This window comes from Oryctolagus cuniculus, chromosome 1 (genome assembly GCF_051225735.1).
Source record: "Oryctolagus cuniculus isolate XC-2025 breed Fujian yellow rabbit chromosome 1, ASM5122573v1, whole genome shotgun sequence".
NCBI classification, from domain to species: Eukaryota; Metazoa; Chordata; class Mammalia; order Lagomorpha; family Leporidae; genus Oryctolagus; species Oryctolagus cuniculus.
In genome coordinates, this window is record NC_142867.1 from 13,602,070 (window position 1) to 13,612,249 (window position 10,180).

Sequence of the window (10,180 nt, forward strand, 5' to 3'; positions counted from 1 at the left end):
GATGGTCCAAGTCCTTGGGCCCCTGCATCTGTGCAGGAGAGCCGGAAGAATCTCCTGGCTCCTGGCTTCAGATTGGCGCAGCTCCGGCTGTTGTGGGCAATTGAGGAGTGAACCAGTGGATGGAAGATCTCGCTCTCTGCCTCTCCTTCTCTCTCTGTGTAACTTAGACTTTCAAATAAATAAATAAATCTTTTTTTTTAAAGTGAATACAATTGGTGAAATATAGGGGGCATTTATTTCTCAGCTCCCCCATTTCCATTTGCTACCTCTGCCCCAGTCTACTTTCTCCACCAGGAACTTTATCTACCATTCTTGGTCTGTGTGTTTAGGAAGGGCTGATGATGTCTTAGGTCTGACCAATAACATATTCATTCTTCTGAACTAAGGTGATCAGGTCAAGGGTAGATTTGTGATCCTGGCAAAGTCAATGACATTGCTCCCTAGGACCTCTCTGGATTTACTGGAAAGAAACATTCTCATTTGTTGGAATTCCAGTTGTGAAAACAATATAAACCCATGCCTGCTGAGATATATCTTTGTCATCACTCAGGGCCAGTCTTCCTGAGAAAGAAGCCAACACATTAAGTAGAACTGAGTAATGGAAAAGGCTATCTTTTCTATTTTTGAGCTGCTTAATTCTACCAAATCAGCATGTTAATCCTAAAATGGAGAATTACAAGAGCAAATAAATTCTCCTTTTTGTTTAAACTTATATGAGTTGGGAATCTGTCACAGATTAATTGATAGAACACAAAATGTATAGGTGGACGCTTGGTGCAGTGGTTAAAATATTGTTTGTGAAACCCATATCCCATATTGGGGAGTCTGAGTTTGAGTCCTGGCTCCATTACCACTTCCAGCTTCCTGCTAATGTGCACCCTGGGATGAAGTGAGTGTTGATTCAAGTTCTTGGGTCTCTGCCACCACAGTAGAGATCTGGATTGAGTTACATACAGGTTCAGCCCTAATTGCTGCAGGCCTGCCAAAGAATGAACCAGTAGATGGAAGATCTCTGTCTATTTTTCTGTTTCTTTTTTATATCTCCGTCTCTGTCAAATAAATAGAAACAAATTTGAGAAGCAAAATAGTGGGGAGTGGGAGGGGAAGAGAAAGAGAGACACTACTCTTATCAGCTGTTTCACTCCCCAGATGTTCACAGTGGCAGGGAGGCTGAAGCTGGGGGCTGGGAGCTCAATCCAGGTCTCCCACATGGGTGGCAGGAACCTGCTTACTTGAGCCATGATTGCTGCCTTCAAGGATCCATGTTGTCAGGAAGCTGGAGTCAGAAACTGGAGCTGTGTATAACCTAGGCACTATAGTGTGGTATGTCATCTTTCTAAGTCAAAGAGTAAGTGCACAAATGAATAAAATCATTGTTGGCACAGAATATACATTGCATGTCATCATGAAAAACTAATAGAAAAAATAAATTTCATCATTCACCTATGATTTTTATATTAGAGAGCAGTGGAATAGTTTGTATTTTAAGATGAAGGTATCCTGTGGATAGCTCATATATTTAAAATACTAATTTCTTGTTCCTGTCCAATTCACCAGTGAAATGAGTAGTGTGTGTGTGTGTGTGTGTGTGTGTAGTAATCTACAGGAAAATAAAAGGGGTATTAGAGTGCCTATATCCTCTAAGATTCAAAAATGAATGGAAATTATGCTATTCATATTGCTTTGAATAGTTCTCACGCATTGAAAAGTATTAAATATTCAATATGTTTGCAATGCCATGTGTTTGTAGTGAAAAATAACTGTAAAAATATTGATATCTTGGTTGCAAATGAAAAAAGAAAGAAAATTTAGAATATTCTATGCAAAATAGATTTGCATTTATCCTGCCTTAATTTGCTTGGCTGCCACAACAAAATACTATGGACTGGGTGTCTTGAATAATGGAAATTTATTTTCTCCCCGACCTGGAGATCAGAAGTCCCAGATCAAGCTCCAGCAAGGTCAGTTTCTGGAGAGGGCTCTCTTCTTAACGTGCATACAGCTTCCTTCTTTATGTGTCCTCTCCTTCTCTTTCCTCACCTGGGAGGGAGAAGGGGGAAGGAAAAAAGTCCTGTCTGGTGTCTCTTCCTCTAATGACCTTAATTTTATCAGTTCATGGCCCCACCCTTATGACTTCATTTAAATGTATTTTCTTCCTTATACCAAATACAGCCACACTGGGGGTTAGGGCTTCAATATAGTTTGGAGAGGCACATATTTGGTTCATAATATCCTTGAAAGTTGCTTGTTAAAGAAAATAGGTTTACAAGAGACTGAGAAAGAGAAAGAAGACATTTATCATGATTCTGAGGAAAATCTATCTCAGAGATCAGTTTTCTGTGCTTTGGAGGTTGAGGGTGATGATTTTCATTATGTTCAACAGCCCTTGGAAAATATGATTTTCCCTCTCTGGAAATGCTCTTTTATTTTCACACATGAGTAAAGAAATATTGGGAGATCAAAAATAGAAATGAGGAGCTTAGAGGAAGTCTTTCCGAAGATAATCCGAAAATTTTGGAAGAGAGGAAAAGTTGGCATCGCTTCTCAGCCTTTTGGCTAAGATCGAGTGAAAAGCCAGTGGGGAGAAAGTTACAGGATACATAAGGGAGCTTATGAGTTGGGCAAGGTGAAGTTCTAGAGCTTTCAGCAAAGCAGGCGACATGGGAAAACCAAGAGTGACAGTATTAGTCAGCTTTCTGTTACTTTAATTAAAACCCTGAGAAGAGATTGCTGAGAAGGAAAAGGTTTGTTGTGGCTTACAGTCAGAGGTTCATAGAGCAAGGTCAGGAAGCCCCGTTAGTCTAGTATCTGGAGGAGGTTGGCAGTGGTTGAACAGGTGCAGAGGACCCAAGATAGATGCAGGGAAGCAAGTTTGGCTTCTATAACCAACCTTATCAGGAATACTACCTTTCCTTTTGAGCTCAAGCTCCCAACAACTTCCCACCAGGCCACCTCTTTTTTTTTTTTTTTTTTTTTTTAAGAGTTTAGTGGGGGAAACCCAACAGACTGGAGGGAAGGGGTGAAGAAGGAAAAGAGGAAGAAGAAGAGCATAAGAGAGAGAGAGATGGAGACAGAGAAAGAGTTCAGAGAAAGAGAAAGAGCCACGTGTTCAGGAATGATCCTTTTAAAACTTGGTGGGGGGGGGGAGCAGACATGGAAGTAGCAGCAGCGAATCCCATTAGGATGGGGGTGGGGCTTTTGCCGGTGGTTGGGCCATGTGGCCACCTGGCTTCCAGCAATGGTGGTGGGGGCTAGATTCTGGGATGGTGTCAGGGTGTAGATTGTGTCATAGATAAGACTGCACCATTTTACTAACATTCCCCCCTTTTGTTTTTTATAGAGCAGGAGTTGTATGGGATTACATTAGTTCCAAAAGTCCAGGAGGGGTAGAGGGATGCTGATCTGTTTTTAGAGCTATTCCTGCTGACATGGGATGACGAGGTATTCTTCGCTGGCATGGGGCGATGTCTCAAGCTGCTGTCTCCTGGGTGGGGAGCCGAGTATACCCCTGTAGCAGCATTTGGTTGAATGCCTGGTTGCTGAAAGCCTTAGTTCATTCCATTATCAACTCCTGTAAACACTTAAGTAAACATGGTAGTTTAAAAGACAGGGTGAGAATAGCAACCAATGACCCTAAGAGTGGCATTAACCAAGTAATGAGAGCATTTCATAGAGGAGAGGAAATGAGGGGGTCTCTGGACCCTTGTGGGGACAGTTTGATGGACGTGGTTTAAAGCTAATCCCAGCCAAGACCGGGAGAAAGGCCACTCAACTTTTGCAGGTAGAGGGGTTTGTCTGTAGAGAAATTCTGAACAATCATACAACATTAAGTGGGGAAAAGGACCATTAATACACACAGGTTGGGAGTAGGGCCATTGATGTAAGAGTAGAAGCTGTGATTACAAAGGAATGAGGCCCCAAGTGGGCTAGACAGGGTGTGGAACAAAGGATGGAGTCATTATTAGAGGACCTAAGAAAGGTGCTATCTAAGCCACAACTAAGTTTTCTGATTGAGAGGCAAATAGAAACTGACAGAGGGGCTTGATAATAATATGGTGGGGTTTAAGACCTTGTCAGTTATGAGGCCCAGACCTATCTATTCACATGGGATACATCCTAAGGGAGGTGTGAACCTCCTTGGGAAGAACCTTGTGGACTTCCATTACCTAGCTGGTCTGGGAGGACAGCTGGCCAGGCAAAGGGGGGGATGGAATCTCTAACTGGAAATTTACAGTTCTGCCTGCAATGTTACTGACCCTACTTGGCCATTTCCTCAGTTGCAGTGGTCACTTTGGAAGCTGGACTGAGTGAAGGGCTTTTCAGCTTAGAGCCAGCAAGATCTGTGGCTCTGACCTGGGTGTCCTTTGACTCCAGGGCAGTTCCATTTCCAGGGATCCAACTCTTGGCTGGCGGAGCTGCCAGGGCTCTTCATAAGCTGACTTCTGCTGAAGCCCAGGCTTACCACATTGAAAGCCATTGCAGTGGACTGGCCTGTTGGTCTCCTTGAGGGCAGATCACTGTACAGAGCAGCCTTTAATAGGTCTGCCACCTGTCTTTACGCTGCTTCTGATGCCTAGCTTTCTTTTCCTCCTGGTTTTTGTTAAAGCAGACTCGAGGATGCAAGTCAAGGAGTGCTCAGTCCCATCTCTAATCTTTGGGGGCCTAAACTAGAAGTCTATAGTCACAGGTATGTACTGGTAGTGGTTTCTCTGAGGTAGACAATGCCCATTAGGAAGCTATGTCCTAACTTTAAAGCTTTCTTTTCCCTTGTTTGGTCTGAAAGGGAGGTTTTCAGGTCATCTCGTGTATGCCATAATTAGATCAATTCTCCACTCTTAATCCATTGCATATTAACATAAGACTCTGAGGTTTAAACATTTGCATCAGTTTGGGGAGCCAAATTTCCATCCATAATAGACATATAGCACATACTCTGTGAGGAAAAGAAAAGTGGGGAGGAGGGTCAGGCCTGTCACTCACTCCCTCTGCATAACCAGCGTGGCAGCTGTGGATTATCCTGGAATGTCTCTTAGTTTGGATTATCCTAGAAATGGACCCTGAGGCTAGGACTTGTACAATAGTCTATTTAGAAGATGATCTCTGGATATATAGGTAGGAGAGTGAGGAGGTAGAATAGCAAAGGTAAGGAAGCTAATTAAATGGACAGATAACAGCTATGGGAGTTTAGGGCTCAACACTGTTGAAGACTTCTGGGATTTGTTGAAGAGCACAAAGAGCATCAACACCCCCACTCTGCAGCCCTACTTCTGTATGCAAGCTGAATGTGTTTCTATGGCTAAAAAATCCCCTCTTCTAAGTCATAGGCATGTCCAATAGAAAGCATCAATGTTCACCTAACAGTGAGTGCCAACAGATATGGATAGGAAACTGATAGCATCTGTAGAAGGAAACTATGGAGGTGTGACCCTCAAAGAATAAAATCATTGCAAAGGTCTTCCAGTTACTAGTAACCACAGTACTTTGAAAGTGTGGTAAGCCATTCACTTGCAAAACTTTATAATATTCCAATTTTAGGATGCTTAATGTATTTTATATAGGGGTAATGATGGCAGAAGTGATTGATGAAGGGAGAGAATGGGCAAGGGTTATTATTTCCATTTGTGAGAGAGAGAAAAGTAACTAATCATGTGAATAGAACAAAGTCACTCAATTTGGTGATAAAACTAGAGTCAGGACCAGTTTGCTAATTCCTTGCCTGGGAGGCTATATCTTAGTATCTGAATCAATATTATAAAGCTCCTCTAGGGAGTATGCTCCATGAGGTGAATTTTCAAGGGATAAGCTTGGGTGCTAGGGCAGTTAAGTGATCTGCTGCAGGCTGTGCTACTTGGGGTCTATGTCAAGAATAGCAGCCTTGGCTTCAGACAAAATCAAGTTTAAATGTTGATTCTAATTCTTACAAACTGTGTGAACCTTGGTTAAGCCGTTTATCTTCTTCAAACTTCAGTTTCATAATATGGTAAGCATGAGTAATAATACTTACCACATGGGTTTGCCAAGAGGATTAGCTGAGATAATAAAAGAGAGAGAGCTTTGCAAACCAAGTATCATATGTAAAAGGCATTTGCAAAATAGTCCAAGAGATACATGAAGAAGTCAACACAGCATCCATCTCCAGCATTTCTATGGAAACTGTAAAACCTTAGCAAGGTCTTATTTTTTTTTTTTTATGATTTTAGAAATCTTTTTTAGGGCTCAGGATGAAAGTGGGTGGAATTGAAAATGCTGAGAGATTAAGAGAAGTGTTTGAGTTTGAACTCATAATCTTCCTTTGCAGCACTATATTGGCAAAGTAATGCTCAGGAGTGAATGATTTTCACAGTACAGGAAATCCATGGTTAGCTGCATCCCACAGATAGAAAAGATGTAACGCAGGTCAAAGAAGCATAGCCTTGGGGAAGGAGTTCAGAAATGTTCAAATGGCAAGATTTTCATTGCCTGTCATTTATCTAGTCACAATCCAGGGGAAAATCCTAAGAAAATCTAAATAGTCACTTAAATTACTTAAAATTTACTTAAATATTACTTAAATTCAGCAACAAGGATAGAACTCCACAGCAAGGTGGTGGCACTCTGTAAGCCAATCCCAACTCTACCAAAGGGAATTTTTTTCTTTTTGCATGTGGCCCATTTGGAATTGATACATTTGAGTTGCTGTTGAAAGGCGGGGGAGGGCTGGCACTGTGGCACAGTGGGTTAAAGCCCCAGCCTGAAGCTCCAGCATCCCATATGGGCACCAGTTCGAATCTTGACTGCTCCACTTTCAATCCAGCTCTCTGCTAAGGCCTAGGAAAGCAGTAGAAGATGGCCCAAGTCCTTGGACCCCTGCACCCACATGGGAGACCCGGAAGAAACTCCTGGCTCCTGGTTTTGGATCGGCCCAGCTTTGGCCATTGCGGTCATTTGGGGAGTGAACCAGCAGATGGATGACTTCTCTCTTTGTCTCTACCTCTCTCTATAACTGTGTCTTTCAAATAAATAAAATAAATCTAAATCTTTTTTTTTAACAAAAAGAAAGGCAGGGGAGGCTTTCCAATGTGAGTCTTGACCTCAGGGGTGGGTTTCTGTCCCTGATCCACCACTTACATTACACTATTTATGAGTTCTGTTACCTCATCAATATCATTGAGATCTTTGTAAGTCATTTGCTCCTTCACTCCAATGACATGAACCTCTCTTTGGGAATGGTTTGTGGAAATGAAAAGTGAATTAGGAGGGTAGCTCCAAGGATGATCAGATTGAGTAGTGTTTTGGGAAGTGATCAGAGAGGACAGAATTCACAGAAATGGAGATATTGCAGATGGAAGAGATTTAAGATGAAGGAACTCAAACAGATTCTAAAGGGGGCAGGTCTGATGGAGGCAGGAGCAGTGATGAAACTGTTTTGCTTAGGAACAAGGATAGTCCATTTTCTATGCATGTATAAATTCTAACATGCTGTGAGTATAGTGAGTGGATACGGTCCACTTTTCAAAAGTGGGGGCAGAGCTATGTTACAAGGCACCAATTTAAATGGTCCCTTGTTGTTTTTCACCAATAAATAGCCGCAAAGTTTACCAGTTGACAAACCAATGATTCTTCATTTTTGTTCCTAATCAGAAGTATGGAGAGTAATTTTATTTTTTTAACTTATTCATTTGAAAGTCTGAGTTACACAGAGAGAAGGGGGGAGAGAGAGACAAGGGGGAGAGAGAGAGAGAGAGAGAGAGAGAGATCCTCCATCTGCTGGCCTACTCCCTAGATGGCCACAACAGCTGGTGCTTGGCCAGGTCAGAGCCAGGAGCTTCCTCCAGGTCTCCCACATGAGTGGCAAGGGCCCAAACACTTGGGCCATTCTTTGATGCTCTTCCCAGGCCATTAGCAGGGAGCTGGATTGTAAATGGAGCAACTGGGAACCGAACAGTGCCCACATGGGATGCCGGCATCTCAACCCAGTACGCCATGATGCTGGCCCCAATAGTGCTATTTTATTTCTGTGGCTGGTGATTAGAAAGTGAGCTTGGTGAGTCAAGGACAGATCAATTCCCTGATGTGAGTTTTTCAATGGACATTTCTGTGCCTAATCTGTTAAATAGAGAAGCAGTTGAAATTTGTATAATTTATCAGGTCCAAGGCTTGTGCTAGGTTCCAGGAGAAAGCCCAAGATGAGTAAGGCATTATATCTGTCCTCAAAGGATTTGCAGCCTAGGATGGGTCCCTAAACCAAGTTTGTCTATACAGGATGATGACTTCCCTGGAAGCAGAGATCAGGGAATGTAATGCATATGAGCAAGAGGATGGGAGAAGCTGGGTGGGGAGGCAAAAGAAGACATGAACAAAACTAAGTAATAACAGACGATTTGGAAAAACATTGTAAATCGGACATATATATGTTTTCATATCATCACCATGGAGGTGGCTCTAATTTGAACCTACAAATGAAAGACCTAACCTGCAATCTGAGGAAGCAGCATGAAGTAAGGCAAAAGGGAAACACATTCACGGTGTGGTAGGTGGAAAAGAGCTCGTGTACTGAGAGTCTGCTGTGTGCCAAACATTTTGGTTTAGGTACTTTGGATCTGTGTGAATAGAGACTAAGATACATAGGGATTATAAAGTGAAATAAACACTGGAAAGACTTTTGGGATTAGACTGCTTTGAATGTCAGGCTAGAGAGGTTGGACATTATATTCTAGATGACAAGCATTTGTCAATGACTTTGAATGTGGTGAATTGAGGAAAGACTAGGAGGAACAGTATGTATGAACATGCGTGAGCTGAGGCTCAAAGCTTTCTGTGAATAATACATTGTCTCCTTAGAGTCTACTTATTTTGGGGGAGTATTTAGTTTTTATTTCCTAAGAATAACTTAAACTCTGCAACCCAGCTAGACTTGGAGGGGAATAAAGAAAACATGGAACCCAAAGAGCTCAATTGAGAAAACGAAGATTATGGGGTATCAAACGCAGAGGGGATGGAAAAATGCTCTCTTGAATGGCAGGAAAAATGGTCTTGTGGTTAAGATAGACCACAAGCTAGACGTATCAGAGTTGTTCACAGTTAGCAGTGGTGATCTTCTTCCTAGTCTTGTCATTCTCAGACTCAAGTGCTCCAGAGCTTCTACAATACTCCTGCCCTTTCTCGCTTTGCCAAAGACCACATGCTTGCCATCCAACTATTCAATACAGATGGAAAACTGGGAACTCATTGTGTTGTTTCCAGCATTTGCCATGGACAAGTTACTAGAACCTGTGTGCTTCAGGATGAAGTTCTTTTCATCAAATTTATCTTTGTAAATATTCTTGTTGCCAGTGCCATTATGGTCTGTGAAGCCACCACTCTGGCTTATAAATCCTGGAATAGTTCTGTGAAAGCAGAAACCCTTAAAACCAAGTCCTTTCTCTTCTGTGTCAGAGCAGGAAAGCCTTCCTCTGTATTCAGGGCTTTTTCTGCAAATAGCTCAGAGGAGACACAGTCCAAAGCCTGGCTACTGACAGTGATGTCAAGGGACATTGTGGAGTTGACCATGGCCGGCACGGGCAGCTCCAGGCAACAATGGTGACTGCAAAAATATAATTCCAAAAAGGGAATGTTTTAGAATTTGAAGATGACAACCACAGGGTCTTAAACACCAAGTGTGGGGTGTTTCTAACACGGAGTTGTGACTAACCACATTCATGTGTCCATCTGTGAAACTGGACCTTCACAGATGTGGAGTGCCCCTTAAGAATATTGTTTCAACAATATGGAGTGGAAATAGGTGAAGCCATGACTCAATGATTTGAGGAGAGAATGGGAGATGGTATGGACCTCTGCTATCATTTTCGAGATGAGAATGGAGGATACTGGTATGGCAAAAGGGTGTTTTAGGGCTGGAAAAATAATCTTGAGACTTTTTCAGGGGAAGGGATGGGTCACTGAAGCACGGTTTTGGACAAATGAGATAGGAGAGCTTAAATTAGGGTGGCATGTACAGGAACTGACTGCTGTTAAGAGATGGGATCTGTGTTGCCAAGGGAGGAGGGGGAGTACCTTTCAAAAAGAAGAGGGGGACGTTCTGAGATAGGAATCCAGAAGAGGATTTGGATGGAGAGGTTTAAGTGAAGCTAACATTAGACGGCCTTGACTTTTGTGTGGGAGATGAAGGTGCCGACGACAAGAGTGCAGACAGCTGAGTGGG